Source organism: Onychomys torridus, chromosome 14 (genome assembly GCF_903995425.1).
Source record: "Onychomys torridus chromosome 14, mOncTor1.1, whole genome shotgun sequence".
In the NCBI taxonomy this organism is placed as follows: domain Eukaryota; kingdom Metazoa; phylum Chordata; class Mammalia; order Rodentia; family Cricetidae; genus Onychomys; species Onychomys torridus.
In genome coordinates, this window is record NC_050456.1 from 14,763,430 (window position 1) to 14,784,363 (window position 20,934).

Sequence of the window (20,934 nt, forward strand, 5' to 3'; positions counted from 1 at the left end):
CAGCCACAAAGCTGAGAATCTTAAAATATATTCCTTTTTGATACCATATTCAGGATTGACTTCCATTTCCTGCAATGGGGATTCAACAGGGAAGTACCTGCCTGCAAGGAAACAACAGAGGACTTGGTAGTTGAATTTCCTTTTGGATGTTGAAGAAAGAGTATTCATGAACATTCAGAAAAAGTAATGAGCTTTAAGGTGATGAGCACAAGTAACACAAAGTAATAAAATAATATTGAGAAAAATAAGGAGAGAACAGGCAGAATCCTGAAGAGAATAGTTACAAGCCAGACAAATCAGAGGAATCAGGACAGCCCTGTGGAGCACAAATGTGGTCCAGATCAAGGTAAGCCTAGCGTTAGGGAGGTAAACAGATATGGATCTTTGTGCTATTGTTTACATCTAGAAACCACATTGGGGGTGGAGTCAGATTCCTTGGCTGATACATATACTTCTATATCTGAATTTATTATAGTAAGTATATATTATTTTTAAAACTAACACTCTGATTATTGATGTATTATTTACATACAATAGAACATAACTTTTCCAGCAAGTAATTTGATGTTCTCTGAATTTTCTTTTACCCTTGTAATCTCCCCATGATGAAAGAATATAGTAGTCTGTTATCTTAAAAAGTTCACTTAAAGATTCCTTAAAGTTGGTGGAGTCACTGCCTCCAGGCTGAATTCTAGCCTGCTGTTCTATTCTATAAATATCTTGTTTGCTGATTCCTTTAACCATGTGAAACCAACTCATTAAAACCAATCACTTCATATGTAAAATAAATATAATTGTGATGGTCTTTGCCTTTTTACTTCATTATTAGTTGCTGTGGTGGTTTGAATGGTCCCGGTAGGCTTATAGATTTGAATACTTGGCCACTAGAGAGTGGCACTAGTTAAAAGGATTAGAAGATATGGTCTTGTTGGAAGAAGTGTGTCACTTGGTTTCAAAAAGCCCATTCCAAGCTCAGAGTCTCTCTCTTCCTCCTGGCTGTGGGTCCAGATGTGGAACTCTAGGCTACTTTTTCATCACCATGTTTGTCTGCATGCCACCTTGCTCCTTACCCTGATGACAATGGACTGACTAAACCTCTGAAACTGTAAGCCAGCCACAGTTAAATGCTTTCCTTATAAGAGTTGCTATGTTGTAGTGTCTCATCACAGAAATGGAACACTGACCAAGATAATTGCATATGGCTATCATATGATAAGCAAATTATTCTATTATTAAGAAAAGTCCTTACTTATCTTTTACAGTTTATACTTTCTGGAATTCTACTGAGTTTTTATTTAATATAGTTAATTCTATCTTCTTATGCCTACTATTTGTGTTGCAGTTTGTTAGAATTATAGAGTGTTCCTTTCTATTTAATGTTCATTTCATTTAGAGAGTATAATATTGGGTCTTTATTCTTTTATTAATACAATAACTGTGTGTGTGTGTATGTGTGTGTGTGTGTGTGTGTGTGTGTGTGTCATTGGGGTGCATAGTGGTACTTTAATGCACAAAAACAGCATATAATGATCATGTCAAGTAGCTCTTTCTCCTTATAATTCCTTTATGGTGGCATTTTTGAGTCTCTCTTTTACAGATCTTTGTAAAATATATAACATATTATCTTGGACTATAGTCTACCAGCTGTAAAATAGAGTCTGAGTTTTAATTTTGCTGTGTTCTGATACTGCTTATTCAGCAGCCCTGAGCCTTCCTCTGTGCTCTCTTCCCAGCTTCTGAAAATCAGAATTTTCTACCATATTGATATTTTCCTCTTCCACATGGCAATGGACATATTTCTGTACACAAAAGACACAAGCAGCAGAGCAAAGAGATAACCTACAGAATAGAAGACATTACAAAAGACTCGTCTTTCAAAAAAGTCAAACAACCCCATTATAAATGGACTTTTCAAAAGAAAAAAACATAAATGTCCAATAAGCATGGGAAAAATATTCATGTTAGCCACCAGGAAACGCAGATCAAAACCACTGTACACAGTCGTTGCATCCCAGCTGGTGGCTCTTTTTTTCTTCTATTGTGAAAGATTTCTTTATATATATATGTATGTATGTAATTTTGTGTGACCTGCACCATGGTTTGGATCTTTAAAACTTTCAACTGACACATGGTACTTCTACATTCTTATGGACACATTATAATAATTGTATACATTTTCCTATGATTAATGGTTGGACCAGGGTAATAGCATTTCCTTCTTTTCAGCTGAGTATCAGTTACAAGTGCTGGCAACTTCGGCCTCTTCCAGTTACAGTTCCCTTCTACGCTAAAGGACACTAGACCTCATTTCTTCTAACTGCTATTGTTCAGTTTTCATCTCTCCAAAGGACTCTTTGAATAGATGAAATACAGCTGAAATAAGGGTGTTCTATCTTCTGATGGTTTTAAGATCTGTTCTGTTTCTACTGCTCTCTTCATTGTTCCTGTTCCTTCTTGATTCATACATTTTGAGTAGATGGTGGTCATTGTGAGTTTTCCATTAGTGGTTTATGAATGATGAGAATTCTCAGTCTAACTGGCATAGTATATAGTTTTCTTGTTCCTCTCTGGGTGTTCTGCATTGTTTATGGTATTTTTCTCCAGACTCAGGTGGTGTACTGATAGATAGGTATTTATTAGACCTAGCTGATATGATTATGAGCTTACCTAGTTAACTAACAACTGACTTAGCATAATAGTAATATTTTATGTTCCTTGTGTTCTCTGAGGATGCTAGAAGTGTGTAGTATTTCATAATTGCTAACAACTTACATGGCCAGGATAAAGGGCTCAGTGGCTGCTCCTTTCTTTCCATATCACTTATATTCACTAATATATGTTAGGACAGAACATCTCACACAATAAAATGACAGCCTTGTACCAATGAGGTTCAAGGGTACACTCACTCATTAAATGAACCATTGTGACTCTAGTGGAGGTCTGTTCTGGAAAACAGATGTAGTGTTAAACTAAAGAAGGACAAAAAAGAGTTAAGAGGTTGGGTAGCCAATGCCCAAATTCATCCATCCTAGACAACATGGAGATTGAAAGTGAAAGATCACTTTATCGTGTGTGTGTGTGTGTGTGTGTGTGTGTGTGTGTGTGTGTGTGTGTGTAAGTTGAAAGAAAGGAAGGAAGGAAGAAAGAAAGAAAGAAAGAAAGAAAGAAAGAAAGAAAGAAAGAAAGAAAGGAATTGAGCTCATTCATCGTTTCTGGAAACACATTAAAGGAATGTAGAAGAGTAATCCTAACCATAACGTTTGCCCAGGTAACTATACTACATTACAGCGGTCTAGCACGTAGCTTGGCCAACCAGTGCTTCTTTGTAACTTACAGGCCCTTAGGAACCGTAACCTGTCAGAACTGTGGACACATCAGGGGCTGTAAAAGGATGGCTTTATTAGTTGTGGTAGTGAGTGGAAGTTACTGGGATATGGTTTTGCAATTCTGTGGCCTAATTATAGATCTCATCATCAGTCTCGCTGTCACCCCACCTTAAATTAAGCAAGTGCAGAGACCAGGCTTCTTCTCACAGCACAAAGTACTGATGTAATGATCTCCAGTTACATCAGCGGCAAGCAAAGAGGAGAGCATTTTAGCTGTGATGGTTACTTGTTGGGACTGAGGTGCCTAGACTATGTCATCCATATCTGGAAATAGTTACATTCTTTAGCAGTTGGAACAGATTTGTAAATACATGTCATCAGTTAGAGATCCTCAAAAACATTGGCATGAGGGAATACTGAAAGATCAAAATAAGGCCCCATGTGGTCTTGGGGCTTTGCATGCAAACATTAATGGTTCAATCCTCAGCTTAAAAAAAAAATGTAAAAAAAAAAAGAAAGAAAAATTAATTTACAGTCACTATAAAGCACCTTGACATAGCTAGTGGCAGTAACTAAGTAATAATCTATACAATTTAATTATATAATGAGGTGATTTAATGAATTTAGATAAGTCTTAGTGAGTCCTGTTTTGAACGAGACACGGTTGTAATTTTCACAAAGAATTAATGAGTTAATTCATAGCCTATCCAAAACATTATGCGTACTGTTTTGTAGAAGGAACTAGAAGAGTATGAAATGTTCAGAGAACAAAACTGTATTTTTTTATGAGTGTTGCATACAGATATGTAGTTCGATTGTTAGTCTTGATTTTCAGCAAGATAGTGTAAGAAATAGACAGTCCTGAAAAGCTTGCGGCTTATTTTGTTTACCCGATTCAGAAATGCCTTTAGAAGGAGGCGACATCAAGTCTGTGCTTGAATAGCAGACAGTATTTTGAACAGGTATCAGAGCATTTTAGAAAATGAAGCCAAGAAGTGGAAAAGTGTCGAAATGTTTTTAGATTGGAAGGATTACTATGGGAGTTGCTGAAGAGAAGACTAGAAAGTTCAGGGACACTGTAAAGATTTTATTGACCATTAAAGGTAATAAAGAACCATCCAGTGTTTTAAAGGAGAGAAATAAAGGATATCAGTCTTTGCGTTATTTCTCTAGTCAAAATGATTTCACCTATTTAACATAGAACATAGCCCTTCCATATTTTTACCAGACCAAATAAAAAGCTAGAGTAGTTTAACAAATGCAGCACATCTATCCCCAAGCCCAGAGGAGCCCAGTACTGATCACCTTCCATGATCCCAGGAGCTATGTGCCATTCCCATTGTATGTCTAATGCATCCCATTGAAATCTGGGTTCCAGTCACAAGCTCTGGTGGCTTCTGACCTCCATCCTGTGCAGTGTGCTATGACCTGGGAATACTGTACACATGGTGATTCTCCAGTAACCTACGTGTTCTATTTTTCATCACCAGATTCATGCCACTTCTCATTTTTCTTCCACTTTTTAACATATTGTTTTTTAAGGAATTATTCATATTTGAGCCAGATTCATAAAATCTGAAAGCCACATGAAATAGTGGTTTGTCAACAGTATGTGAACTAGTGATACAGAAATCCATGGAGAAGGCAAAGTAAGAATGGGAACGTTAGTAGCATCCCCTGGAAAGGAGGGATGGAAGGCAACAAATAGTAAATAGAAGAACAGAATAGACATTCTAATCCCGAATAAGGAAAATTCTCAGATCAGTACAGGGAACAGACTTGAATGCCATGGGTGGGTGTCTGGAAGTGAAATTATAGAGTTCCATTCAGATAGACCAAACTCAGGGAGAAACAAACAAACAAACAAACAAACAAACAACAAAAACAAGCAGGAAAACAAAAAAACAAAGGAAAAAAGAGAAGGAAATGAATTTGAAGTCACATGCTGAGGGCTTGGAGCAAATCATTCTTTTCGAGGATAAAGTGGGAAAGTAGAGAGTTTGGTATGGAAAGTATTTTTCCTAAAAAAAATTTAAAGTATTTTTAAAAACCCAATTATTTTATTATTTTGTTACAAATTACAGGAACAGAAAACAAGACACTGGGCATTAAGTTTAGCTGTTGTATGCTTAACTTACATGTACAAGGCCCTGAAGTATTTATTTTTCTGTACCAACACACACACACACACACACACACACACACACACACACACACTTGTTAAAGGATGAAAATGGAAATAAAGTATTATTTCAAGGAAGAAATGAAGGTCGAAAGGGAGAGAGGTAGGAAGGGAGGTAAGGAAAAAAGGAAGAAGGGACAGAGGGAGGAAAGGTCTGCAGGTGAAACCTACTTTTAGCCATGTGTGCTATAAAACAGAGTAGAAAGAAGGCAAGGTTAACAGCAATGATAACCAGGGCTGAGGAGGGACCAGAAGAGGTCAACATTCCAAACATGCACCTAATTGGGAAATAGTTTGTTTGCTAAGAAAATACTGCTCCATGATCAATCAGTTCCTTGGGCTTTTTCTCCACCAAAATAACTCTTCTAAGAGTTGCCGAAACAAATTTGTTTAGCTTTCAATGTCTGGCATCCAGCCTCTTCAAATAATCTATTATATTACACTACAAAAAGGTGTTCTTTTAGTAAGCCGAGTGACTCAGCATTTGAAATTGTATGTGATTCAACTTCCTCCTACTATGGAGGGTGGATTTCCAACAAAAACACAGAGAAGAGACATTCCAGTCCAGTGTATGTTTCTGCTTCTCAGACTTCAGCCTGGACTGATGTTCTGACAAATTGGGTGAATTACTTAGGAATTATAAGAAACTGTTCCATGAGAGGAGAACATACCACCCAAATTCCAATGGCTCTCATAATTGGTTCTGTCTATTGCTACGCATTCTGACCCTATGGATGTTTGTCCCAGGCTTCACATGGTCAAAGTGTTGTGGAATGTGTGGTCAGGGTATAGATTCATACAAAATAACTCTGCTACAGATGTAGCATATTCGTATACCTGGAAAGCATCATTCTAGCTGAACTATCTTGAGAGAACTGCTATTTAAAAGGAAAAGAAAAGAAATTCTCTCCAGAAGAAATAGAAACAGCAACCAGCACCATATCCAGAAGCCCGAGGTAGCTGAGCCATCTACCTACTGGTGGAGCTGCTAGAGATCTTTCTTTCATGTGCTCCAAGAGTACCTTTCAGGGGGGTCTGTTACCCTCTGTAGACTAAGATGGTGCAGCAGACAATACTGTCTGATTTTCAAGATACACCACACTGCCTTTCCTCTCATTCATCTCTGCTTTAGAACCAGGGAGGTTGTCAGGAAGCTCCTTCTTCCCTGTGTTTGTCGAGACTACTTAGGAAGCATCAGATCCCTTCCTTTTAGCTCTCTCCACCATACCTCATTGTTCCCCAAGACCTTTTTCAAGCAATGAATCTTGTTGAACCTTTATACTAAAAGTTAATCCATCAAAAGTACATTTTCTCCTTCTTGAAGGAAAAGAACATTTAATTCTAAACTTAAACTCTATGACCAAGGAAGGAGGTAAAAGTTAAATGTCTATATGAAAATAATCTTGACATTGGTAACCTAACACAATATGATAATGCCCTCAAAATGGTTGCAGTAGTATCGTGTCGCCATCCTTTATGATAAAGGATGCGTTGGAGATGATTTTTCTTTCTTTCTTTCTGTATGCAAGAGAAATGAATGGCTACGAAAGTTTGTGCGTGCACGTGTGTGTGTGTGTGTGTGTGTGTGAAGGTTTACTAAACTTCACAAGGAACACAAAGAAAATGAAATCTTCCTTGTGATAAATTCATCTATCATGTAAAGCTTGGAAAGGTTCTTATCTGCATATTAAAGGGCTTTGTGATTCTTTTTGTTTCTTTTGTCTGATTGGCTACTAGATGATGTCTTCTGGAATAAATGGAAAAATTTTAAATTACAGTACTTAAAAAAATTGCTGGGTACTTTTGCCACAAAACTGACAAAACACAGACCATTGTGTAAGCAGTGGAGGTGTAGGCTACAAGGGCTGAGAGACAAACTGTTTCTATCCACTGCCCTAAATTTAAACACATCTACCGGTATGTGTTTCCTTAGAGAAGGAAGAACATAACACTTTACTGATGGACATTTTCTGAATTCAAAGCAAGGCAGGATTTCTATGAAGAGAGAGAATGCCTGCCTGGTCTGTACATTATGAAGAATAAAGATTTCTGTTGTTTACTGTTTGTTGTCTGAGGAAAGGAACAGTTGATGGCTGCTGTTTTCGTGAAAAGTATGGTGGTGCCCACTTTTTACTATTTTTGCTTTGACTCACTGTTTTCTCTAAAATTCACACATGCATGTCATTGGGCATCTGGTGTAGCTTTCTCACCCAAGCAGGATTCATGACTATTATGCCCTGTATGCTTGTGTCCATATCAAAATGCATACATTGAAATATAACCCCCAGTATAATTGTGTTTAGTGATGGTAAGTTTCAATGGTATTTAGTTCATGAGAATGGAGAACTCATGAACAGAATCTGTGTCTTCTAAGAAGTCAGAGGGCAAGCTTGTGCCTTTTAAAAAATAGATGAAGACAGACTTGTTCAGAATTTTACCAATCTTCATCGTGATTATGTTCTAGGGCTGCCATCTCCAGGAATAAGGCACACGCATGCACACACACACACACACACACACACACACACAAACACACACATTGGATGCTGGATGAGGGGGCATTTATATGGTTGGAAGTTCCTCAGTCCATGAGAGCTTGCTACAATGATCTGAGAGTAGTTTGTAACAGCAGGGAAGTTTGGGGGGTGTCAACCATCCAGTGTATATTATGTGCAAATGTGATTGATTCTAACTCACCCAGAGTGATCCTCAGAATACCTGGCACATGTCAGAGCAGCTGGTCACCGAGCATAGATGATCAGGAAAGAGCTCCAACACCTGTGGGCACTTCTTTTCTCTGCTGGGGAGTCACATGCTTAAGATATCCCTTTTTAGGGACTCAAAATTGGAATCCTTTCTCTGAATGGTATTCTTGGCTTTCTTTTGTGCCTTGAGTAGTTTATGTCCTAAGATGAAGGGAAGAAAAGGGAGTTAGAGAATTTGAGCTTTTGTCTGGGAAGACAAGACCTGGAGAAGGAATGAATTCTAATGACACCTGGAACTGAAAACTCCTTGCCAAACCTCAGTGCCTTTATTGTGATGAACCAGCTTTCTAGCTGAGGCAGGCCATGGGAATCCACGAAACTACTGGGACCATCAAGCCGGCAGACTGAGGATTTTGTTTTCAGATTGTTTAGTAGATGAGGAGAATTGGTGATGAGCTAACGATCCATGTCCTATGTGAGATAGTCATTTAAAGCAACAAACAGGCTTTCTCCAACATTTACCATTCTCATGGGGGTTGAATTGCAAATTCTGAACCATTGTCTTTCAAAGTAATGGATATTTCAGAGGATCAACTAAATAGTCTTTTGAAGTTTATAATATAACTTTAGCAGATCATAAATATTTTAGTAACTTAAATGAAATTGGGTGGCAGAGAGGTTACCTTCCCCAGGGGAGAGCATAGGTGTTTTCTACATCTTGCATAGCTGTGAAACATTAGCATCTTGACCCCTTCTCTGAGGAAGACCATCTTTGGTACTCATCCCTCTGGGACTCCCAGATGTTCCTCTTTTCTACAAGGAACTTGATGGTCATCTTTGGAGATCATAAATTTTCTGTATGTGTGGGTATAATGTATGTCTGTATGTATACATAGGTGTGTGTGAGAGAGTATACACCCATGCACATGTGCAAAGCAAAGGCTAAAGGAGAATGTTGGGATTCCTGCTTCACCATTCTCTTCCTTTTGGGGGGGCAGCATCTGTCAACAAACCCAGAGCTCACTGTTTTTGGCTAGGCTGGCTGATCAAGAAGTCTCGGTGATCTCCCCATCTTCCCTCATCCCACCAAGACTGATTGGATTATTTGCCTATACCTACATTACATGTATGTTGAATATCCTTACTCAGGTCCCCATGCCTATGTAACACATGTACTTGCTCACTGAACCATCCTCTAGGCCCAGAACTAAATTTTAATACTGAAATGTCGTAGTTATTTTAAGATGCCCACTAGATTTCTGGCTTTTCTCCTGGCTTAAATTTTTCTTCGTAACACAGAGTGTGTGAATGTATGTGTGTGTTGTCGAAGAGTCATTAACTAGGAAATGCATACCTTTTATTGTTACCAGAATGTTGACAGTAACTGGGTACAGATCACTATAGTGTGTGAGGTTCTCAAGTAAGACTGAAAAGGAGAAAATAGCACTCACAAGGAGCTTGAGTTGCACATGGTTGCGAGCTGCCTATGTAGGTGCTGGGAACTGAATTGCGGACTTCTTAAAGAACACTAAGCACTCTTAACTATGCTGCTATCCCTCCAGCCCCAATTACTTTGTTTTTAAACTTTGGTTTCCTACCTGGAGAAAGTGTATGTATAGATGGGTGCAGGGTGGTTCCCTCTGTGTCGGACCACAAGCTTTCCCAAGGTCTCATCTCATTGTCTAGTGACCTCTGAGCATTGCAGTGAAGATTCAAGCTACCATGAGTTCTTGAGAATTTAGCTGTCATGGAGATGCTAGGGTCCCTTTCCTAAACTAAGTTTGCTGTCTACATATTTGGAACAGAATCTCGAGAAAGAGCTATCAATCTGTCAATCCTGTCCGTGTCCGGGCCGGGTGAGGTTTCCCGTGTTGAGCTACATTGGAGTTTTTGTTGTTGTTGTTGTTGTTTTTTTGTTTTTTTTGTTTTTTTTTGTTTGTTTGTTTGTTTGTTTTTGTTTTAAGCTTTGCGCCTTTCCTGGAACTCGCTTTGGAGACCAGGCTGGCCTCAAACTCACAGAGATCCACCTGCCTCTGCCTCCTGAGTGCTGGGATTAAAGGCGTGTGCCACCACTGCCCAGCACATTTGAGCTTTTGAAAAAGACTTCTTGACCCATGGAAAAGAAGCACCTGCTTCAAACAATATTTCAGAATGTATATAAGGGGAGGATAGAGAGAGGGAGGAAGACAGACAGAGAGGAGAGGGAGAGGGGGGAGAGAGAGAGAGAGAGAGAGAGAGAGAGAGAGAGAAAGAGAGAGAGAGAGAGAATATACAGCTGGAGGTCAAACTGTGTCCATCCTTGCTGTAATGTCAACACAGCAGTTAGAAGAGGAGGCAGCAAGAGCGGAGGGCAGGGGAGGAAGATGAGTAAAAACAGCATAGAAAATGTCAGAGTGAAACCCAATCTTTTGCATGCTACTTTTTCTAAGTTAATAAAGCAAACACCAAAAGCACAAAAAGTACAGCAGAAGAGGAGCAGGAGTCCCATTCTTTCATTTTTCCTGGTTGTAGAGACTGAATATTCTCTGTTCTGTGGGTTTCCTGGGAGCAGTTCTTTTTCTTTTTCTTTTTCTTTTTCTTTTTCTTTTTCTTTTTCTTTTTCTTTTTCTTTTTCTTTTTCTTTTTCTTTTTCTTTTTCTTTTCTTTTCTTTTCTTTCTTCCTTTCTTTCTTCTTCTTCTTCTTCTTCTTCTTCTTCTTCTTCTTCTTCTTCTTCTTCTTCTTCTTCTTCTTCTTCTTTTTTTTTTTTGCTATCTCCATAGCAGAAGAAGCCAGCTGTGGAAGCAGACACCATGTGATCCAGATGTGGACCACTACACAAAAGCACCAGAGGGCAAGTTTTAACAGCCAGAGAGAGAGATGCATAGAAGGGACTTGGAAATCTTTCAATATACTCAGTTTCAGCTCCAGCATTTCAAAATGCCAGCTTCTCTACCAGCGTTTACAGTGAAAAGCCAGCAGCAGACTACACTCCCTGACTCCTGACACATGTGGAGATGCTCAGTATAATCAAGAAGAGTGTTTGGCATCTGCAATCCAACAGCTTTTGTCTTTTGCAGAAGCTGTGCTTGAAAATCTTGTGATATAGGGCCTTTCCTCACATCTAAACCCACAACATAGCCTTCCATCTTTGAAGTGTTTCCACGTTGGGATCTTGACAGTCAAGAAGAGAAATGCCAGCAGACAACAAGAGGATATGCAAAATAGTTTTGGATATCAGTTCCTTTGGAAAGTCTCAAACGTGAAAGCTTATTTATTTGGAAGAGAGGAATTCTCTTTAGCAGCAAACAGAGTAACAAAATAGCCGAGGTGGAGTGAGCATGATTAATAACGAAACAAGAGTCAGGAAACAGCATTACATTACATTTTCCTCTAAATCTAAGCTACTATATCTGAATATAAGCAGAGAGCAGAAAAGCTGGCGTGCAGAAAGCAGGCGTCCATCCTAATATCCCAACACACTGGCTGTAAGAAAGCACCAGCTACATGCCATAAGATCTAATTACCACGAATTGCCTTTCCTGCCCCACAGCAATCATTTTGATGACAGGCTTCTCTGCACTGTAAAACAAAATGGGGAACCTGTGCTGTATAAACCGCCTCATGCTTCTTTCCTTCCTCTGCTATCAGCCTCCCTATCTCATTTATTTTCCACACATTAATGGTAGCAGTCACCTTGAGCTGGTGATGCAGAGTAATTTTCACAGAAACCTTGATCAGAAACCATAAATCAGCCTGATGTGCTTTTATGGTCTAATAACATTCCGTTTGCTCCTACAGGTCTGTATGTAAAACTGCATTGCAGAGAATCCTCTGGATTTTTTTTCTTTTTTGCATAGCTCATTCTTGCTCTCATGCACTGACTCTCCCTCCCTCCCTTTGTTCTCCTTCTCCCTCACTGCCTCTCCAACACGATGATTTCTAGGCACACATCAGCACATGTATATCAGTAAGCCACATCAGTATCATTCATGTCTGACAAAACAGCATTTAACTGGCATTCTATACATGCCAAAGTAGCAGGGATGCATACTCGTGCAGAAGGGGAAAATAATGTGTGTTAGATTCTCAGTGGTCGTTCTGAACAATGAAGTATCTCTGACCAAAACTATAACATTGAAGCAGCCACTTGGGTGTTTGAGATGATTTGCTTACTTGCACTTCTTCAGAAGTGTCTGCTGCCATTGTACAGGCTGTGCTGTGGCTTGGTTGACTTCAGGATGAGGTTTGCCTGTGTGTGATTGTCTTCTGCAGTGAACTGATGGCCAGAAGCTTGCACTCTCCCCTCACTCCCTCAGAAAGGGTACAATATGGAGTGGATTGTAGAGTAGTGGGATGTCAGGAAGAAGACCCGTGAGCTCAAGGCAAAGGCGGCGTGAGTCTGAAGGAAATGCAGTAGGTTAAAAGTAGCAGTGCAGAGGCAGTTATCTGTTAAGCGTGAGGTCCTGTGCCTGTTATTCAGCTGCAACAATGCAAGGACTGATAAGGAAGCATCAGCATGTCATCATGCTGGTGTGAGATATGAGAGTTGACCGCAGTGACCATATACCTTAGCCAGCAGCATAATCTGAACATAGATGTCTGTGCACTTGGCTCAAGGGTCAGCAATAAAAGGCAAACCCAGTAAAGACCTACCTGTGTGTGGGCTAGCTAAAAATCCTCTGGGTATGTACACTGTAATGGGTAGCTGTTTCCCTTTTAGACAGAAGAAAGAACACTTCTATCTGTGTTTTCCACAGGATTGGAACATCTGCAATTGAAAAAAAAAAAACCATCACTCCTGCATTGCAGCTTGGTGAATCAGTGCAGGAAGGGAACAAAGACCCTCTGACTCAGGCTGCCAGAAAGTCGAGCTTTGCTTTGGAAGGGAGAAAAGCTGGCAACAAGCTCTGATTTTTTCACTGTTAATGTATCGAGTGATAATTACTCCCCAGTAGACCTCCATAAATTCCAACATTCTTAACTGGTTCTTCATGAATATACGAAAGGGCTGAAATGTACCCGGGTGTATTAATCAAAATTTCTAGGGCACCATTCCTTCCTTGGTTGTAAGATATATCTCCAATTATTTATACCCATATCTATTTTCATATCTGCAGGCATTGCTCTTGTGCATGGGAGTGCAATCTTTTATTGGATGCTGGCATAGTAAGCATTCATAAGGATATTCAAAATGTCAATGAATGGAAAACTGTAGAACACGAAGTCTGCTTCATCTGTAGGGCTCTTTGTTTTCAACTGTAAGCCACATCAATCCTCTTGCCTCACGTGCAATAGTACTCAACTTAGGCAGCAGTGCTGTGCTCCTATTGGTTTAAGTTTATTTCTTTTGGTAAGAAAATATTTTTTTTTCTCCCATCACATCGCAGACTCCTGTAACCACGGCTGCAACCTGAGTCCTCAGTAACAGTTGAACACTGAATTTTCAGAAACTGACAGGCAATTTCTCCTTTTGCAATAGCTGGGGCTTTTCAGTGCTGCAGTAGCAAAGGCTAAACATGAAAAGGAAATGGGGGTGAACACAAGTCCTTTCTTGCCAATGTCCACTGCCCTTGGATTCACAGCCCAGCATTTGCTGTCTGTGTAGGAACTATTTCTAAACCCTCATAGCTGGGGGCAATGTACACCAGACCAGTGGGGTGGGAGTAATAAAGAAGAAATTCAGTAAAGAACAAATTCCTTTCAGATTAGCTGATTGGCAGCTGTGAGTAACTCGGCTCTGGCAGTAAGGCAGGAAAGAGCAGCCTCAACCTTGGCGCTCATTATTTAGCTGTAAGCCTTTCCTGCCAGGAACATTTTTCTCTTTCAACACTTAAACTACTTTAACTCCTTATGATCCAATCCTTCATCCAAAAGAGTGAACTAAAAAGACCTTTATTGGAACCCCTAGGTTGTAGATGAAAACTGATTGCAAGATACAACTGCCTTTTCTACCAATTCCAATCAGGACTGAAATATGTTAGGAAGGTCTGTATTAACAGTGAGTCTATAACACTTGTTCTATGTCAGATCTGACAGATGTCTTGAGAAAAGAGAAGAAATTAGCAGCATATGTAGATTTTATATCTCGCTACATAAAGAATTTAGCCTATCAATAGGAGCAAAAGGGAACACGAAGTGATTATTTACTGATTCTAAAGTTATCTCTTCTTGGCAGACAGAATAATGCAATCAATTGAGGTAATGTTCTTAAAACCTCCAGACCTACACATGAAAACATCATCAGAGCGACAGGAGGCCAGGTTAGCTCTGAACTGCTGTAAGAGAAACAAAAGCTAATCTTTAAAGCCACATTCCTATTATTTAATCATAATGTGTTTATGTGCATTCAGTTATGACATTTTATTGACAGAAAGAGAACTTTTAAAAATCATTTGTCTCTGCACATGTATCTCTTGGGTGTGTATTGATAAATTTTACAGATATTTATAAGAAAATTGTTTTTATCCATGAAGCTTGAAGATTACATTATAATTTTAAAATATTGATGCCATTTTTCTTACTATAAGATCAATAAATGTTTAAATAAGGCATTGAATAAGGATATGATTTGTCTAAAAGCTACTTTGTTAGGTCTTGTGGTTGCAAAAATAGTGGCTACCTATCTTCAATTATTTTGGTGGTACTGTTTAGAGAAATAAATGGATCCTTAGTGACAAAATCTGGTCATGGTTTAGTCTTTGGCATAGTGCAAAAATACGAACCTAAAAGCAGGAGCCTATGTCAGTCATCTTCTTGCTCAGTCTTATGGAGGATGCGCTTTCATTTTTCTGATTGATACATATATTTTGCATAAATGTAGAGATTAATAATAGGTTATGGGTCATTAATAGCTGGGACAACATAGTATTCATTCTTTAAGTATGCTGTTTTTCCTAAATATATAATAAGATAACACATCTAAACATTTTATGCAAAAAAAATCAATGAAGAATACAACACTTTTTCAAAATGACTAGCATTTAGTTTCATCAGGCTTCTTCCTGATGTAGTTGCTAGGAGATTAAAAGATCGTTTTGTAGGCTAATGTGCAAATTTCAGAGGTTATGTCTGATTCTTATTAGAGCTAAAGTATGTGGTTTTTCTAAGGCTCAAAAGCTGTCAGTGAATTATTATTGAATACTTTGTATTTAATAACTTCATGTGGTATTCCATGTGTCAAGGTTTGAATGATGCCAGAGACATGAGACAATTGAACCCAAGTCTGTCTTTATGAGAGACACTTCTGGGTCTTTAATTACTATAGCTGCTGCTGTAATCCCATAGCACATGTATGCAGAATTATTTTGTTTTGGAAGTTGAATGGTAGGGTTCCCTCTTTGTCTCTCACTTCAGTGAAATCCTGTGAACTATTCTGCTAATTACTCTTACTGTAATCTCATGGTCAAACTAAGGGCTGGAGTCCTGAGGCTTTCCCCATTCTGCTATCTGCACTTTGGTGGCCTTGGTTGGTTTCCCTGTGTTCATCTACTACAGGGGTTCTCAATCTTCCAAATGCTGCAACTCTTTAATACATTTTATCACGTTGTGGTGACTCTAGCCATGAAATTGTTTTCATTACTACTTCATAAGTATAGTTTTTACTACTTTTATAAATCATAATGTAAATATCATGATATCTGAAAGGTGACCCCTGTGAAAGGGTCTTTTGACCTCCTCGAGGGGTCATGGCCGAAAGGTTGAGAACTGATGCTCTATTATATGACACTTATGTATTATCATTATATTATGTTATGAACATATATACACCTACACATATGCACACACATACACATATTATATGCTACGTGCTTTCCTTGAGGACATTTTCTCTGTCCTTACAGGTTCAGTTTAAATAACATCTCCTTAAGAAAGCTGTTCATGTCCCTTCAGCCAAATGTGCCCATTTGTCGCTTTGAGCTCCATACAGTCACTTTCTCATCCCATACAGACAACTCATCTCATGGGCCCACAGTGCAGTCACAGGAAGCTTATGCTCTTCTTCTTGCTGATTGCCAATGCTGACTTTTGCATACTTTTTTGTAACTACACAAGAAAGGGAGTGAAGCATGGTGTAAGTCTTAGGCCTGTGGATGGTCATGTCTAACTGTTTACTGATGCTTCAAAGTTCTAAGCTTTTGCCCTTGTTACACTTAATTTCCATTCATTGTACTTGTCCCTTGAAATGACTCTATTGACAGAAACTCTACTTTGTTCATGTTTGTTTCTCTGAGTCTGGTAGCATAGTCTTACAAATGGCTGAGGTTGTAAGCAAATTTAAGTTTAAATTAATTTAATATAATCTGTATAGAATATATAAAATGCAATAAAAGAGGCATAAGTTTTTCTTTCTAAATTACTTTCCATATACCCACTCTAGCTGAAGGTATAGGAAGACACAGAATATATCATCTTCCTTCTAGGAACCTATTATCTAGGCAGAGGTAGACTGATAATTACAAATAAGTACAATTTAATGAAAATATTAGGAAACTAGCAATTGACAGTCTTTTATGGGAACTTATAAAGGCACATGTATTTGAAAGGTTTTACATTTATTTCTCTTTATAAGCCTTTTCAAGATTCTTTATGTTTCTGAGAAACTGAAGGACAGAATTAGAAAAATAGAAAGGAAAAAAATACACGAAATAGTATAGATGCAGAAAGAGACAAAGAAAGTGTTGTGTACAATAACTCTACACAGCTGGGAAAGAGCCCTAAGCAATGAGTGGCCATCTTCTAAGCCAGACTCTCAGAAGGCTCCCTAGAATGATACTCTCTTCGTAGGTTGCCACGAGGAACAGCAAGCACCACCATTACTGCACTCTGATTTTGTATCCCTGGTGTCAATGTTTTCATGAGTTGCCAATAACAACTCAGTTGTACAATCTACACCCTGTGCAGAGTTACATGGAATTAAAAAAGTGTTATTAACCCTCCACAATCCATCTAAACATTCCTCTAATATCTTTGATTTTATCATGCCCTGTGCATGATTTTTTTTGTGTTGTCATTTCTGCAGCATCTGCAGCAAACTCAACTCCTTGCCTAATGCTTTTTCCAATCTCTTAAAAAATGTTTATTGAAAAATATAAGTAAATGAATGTGAAGAAGAGACACACCAGCCTGTTAAAAGCAGTGAGCCATACATTTTCCATCTCAGGACAGTTCAGGTTGTATGATAAAGGAATTCACTGTTCTTTATAATTTACCTACCAGTCATTATTATCTCAGACAAGTGAGCGTGTGGCCATTTCTCAGGATGAATCAGGCCACATTTTAATAGTTAGTTCTGGCAGTTCAAAGTGGAATGGATTTATTTCAAGAGGTTCAAGAAAACCTCATTTTGAAGGCTCTAATAAAAAGTAAGGATGATAAAGAACACTGTTTTTCATGATAAGGAAAATTCTGCCTTTCAAGAGAGACATCATAATTTCTTCTAATTATAAGAAAAATGTTACTGCCTTGAGTGCTCTTATTCATGTGTACAGCCAAAGGGATTTTCTGCATAAAAGAGTAATTAGGTTCTATCTCTTCATACTAAAAAAAAGTAATCTATTTTATTTTTCCTTTATACCTCCCCTGCCTCATATTCTTTGACCTCTACTCTGCTGAATCTTTTATATGTTGGGGAAAGGGAGATTTAGAGGCTTTGATTCTATGGTGCCATCAGTGCCTGGCAGTGTTTGCTGTGCAGAGTTTGGAAGTGCCTAATTTGGGAGTTCTGTTCATATGGAGCAATAAAATGATCAGATTTCATTTTATGTGTTGATCATTTTCAGTCCATGGACTTTGCATTTCTTTTTTGTCCCAAGATACATTCTAAATAATGCACTGTGAGATAATTCTTAGGGACCATCAAAGGGTGACTTTGTTTGCAAGACATGGTGTAGAGGGAAGTTTCCTTTTACCTACCTGAAAATTCAGAGAAAGGCTGATGGGCTAGAGTCACCTGAAAGTTCTAGGTTGGTTTCTTAAGACCACATTTGTAGTTGTAGAATCGGGAAAAAAAAAAAAAAAGACATAGAAGCTAAGCATAATACCACACATCTGTAATCCCAGCCCATGGGATGCTGAGTCATGAGGACAGGTAATGTTTGAGGTTAGCCTGGGTCACATAGTGAGTTCCAAGTCAGCCTGAATTTCACTTTACTTAATAAGATCTCTCTCTCTCTCTCTCTCTCTCTCTCTCTCTCTCTCTCTCTCTCTCTCACACACACACACACACACACACACACACACACACACACACACACACCATAGTGTGTGAAGCATAGTTAGTACCTCTCACTGATCTGATTTCTGTGGTCCATCATTTTCAATTGTATGGATAATCACTGGGAGAGGATTAAATTAAATCCAGTAAACAATGCCAGCAGTGAGAATGAGGGACTACTCAAACTTACATTGAGTAATAATAACATTGTTTGAGTTTCATGTGGTGCTGATGAACTTTAACATGAAAGACAATCATTGGCTTTTGAATGGAATGATCAGTTATAAATATGGTACATAAAAGAAGAATGAGGGGTTAAAATTACCTAAGCAAGTTTATGATTTCTGAAGTCATAATTGCCACAACTTATTGATTTTTCTGGAATAGACTTGCTTTTAAGGATTTGAGAATATTGTCTTCACTTTGTACAGAAACCCCAGGAAGTGAACAAATGTGGAGTGGAGTAGGGGGCAAAACACTGATTTATTTAAAAAGGCATATGACCCAGGAACTTGTCAATTAGCTCACAGTGCCTTACTTAGAATGTACCTTGGCAAGTAAAATGTTTATGTCCATAGACTGAAAATGATCTTCACACACACACACAAAATGAAATCTGGTCAGTTTGCCACTTGCCAAACCTGACACCCAAGTGGTTTTAAATGTTTTCAAATTCAGCATGCAAAAAAGGGGAAGTCCCACATGAAGTCTGCTATATAAGTTATATTGAGATGTAATTATGAAGTTGGTTTATTTTAAGTCAATGGCACTTTGAAATAACTGCTCCTGGTCAGTGGAAGACTGAGTTACATCACATTCAGTAGTGATCTGTTCCTCTGTTGATGAGTGGTCTCCTTCAACTAATAGCCAGTGAATTCCTTCCCTTCTTTTTCTACATTTTACTCACCCATCTCACTTGTCTTAAATTAAGCTACTTGCTATTTATCAAGTTTTATGGGATATTGTATCAAAAAGGAGTAAATCAAGTTGATCTGAACACAAAGTAAAATAACCACTAACACATGACAGTCACTGTGCTAATGAGCCTGGGCACTGTGCTCAGAGTGCTGGGGCAGTGTGACTGTTGAGAACAGAGACTAGAGAGCTGGTGCAGCTCTGGCTCACAGTTACCACCTGTTTTTGGACAGATTATTGATACCCTTGTGTCTTAGTTTCCTCACCTCTGAAGCAGTGCTCACTTCACAGAATGTGGGACTAAATGAGTTCATGTATATGATGTTTTGAGAATAACTGTTGATGGATACATAGTAAGTGGTGCTGCATAAATGAATGTGAAATGTTTAGATTATTATATCACAGAAGCCCTCACTATATTTTATAAGAAAAGTCATGTTACATTTTTATTGGATGAGCCTCATAGCAACTGACTTGTTTATAATTAATCAGCTCCCAAGTACTCAAACCTAAACAGCTAGGATCCTAAGCCAAGTTGTTATATGAATCTAGGATGTGTGATATGTGAGTTTAATCCTAGATGATACCTTTAAAATAGCTAGTTACCATATTCTGAAGGATGACCAAGATAAAATTTATTATCATCTGGAATCCAGTGTTTAAAATATTTCAGCAGTAAGGCTCTCATATATGGCTACTTGGTGTTCTACTCCTGACAAATCCATAATCCACACCACACAGTCTTCCATCTAAAAGCACATACAAACCAAGTATAATAATATCCTGATGATATCTACCACATAGAAGTGATCTTTGCCTTTCTTGTTGCTGTTACTTTTGCCTAAAATATCCTTGGAACTTTTATACTCATACAGGTCACCCAATCAACCTTCAGATGGAGACAAGCTTAGTTTCTTTAACATTCTTTTCTTGTCCTCCTATTTTGATTGGATCCATATATGTAATCTATAAAACTTATCACTTTATCTAGTTAGTATTTGGTATTTCTACTTAAGGATGAAAATTTCTGGCAGTTAGATACTATCAATTTACTTACTGTAGCCTATACCAAACACAGGGGACTGTTTGTGCTGACAAAAGGGACCACAGCAAGAGGTTGGGGAAAGTGGGTGGGTAAAAGGGGTGAACATATGTAGCATGATATATGTATGAACATGTTATAATACAGCATTGTTTTTATGCAAAAAGCAAATGAAAACATAAAAATATGTAGACTTAAGACTCACAGAATATGTAAATCTTCTTGAGTTTATGTTTCAAGTTGAGTGTTCTGAAGATAACTCAAATATAAACAGTAAATAAATACTTCTTGTCATAAATTGGGAATGCCTAATATGTCCACATACAGATACTAAGGAGAAAAAATTGTGAATGTCATCTAGGAGTGAAGCATAATGCTTGGGATAATATTCTATATTTTAAAAGAACTTTTTGGTTTTCCCAATGCTGACACATGTATTATCTTTGAGGTTCACATGGTATCTTTGAAGTAAATAACACCAGTATTATTATTTTCATTTTACAAATGAGAAAACTAGAGCTTAAAAAGAGAAATGGCATATATAAAATCACTCACCCAGGAGTAAAGTAAT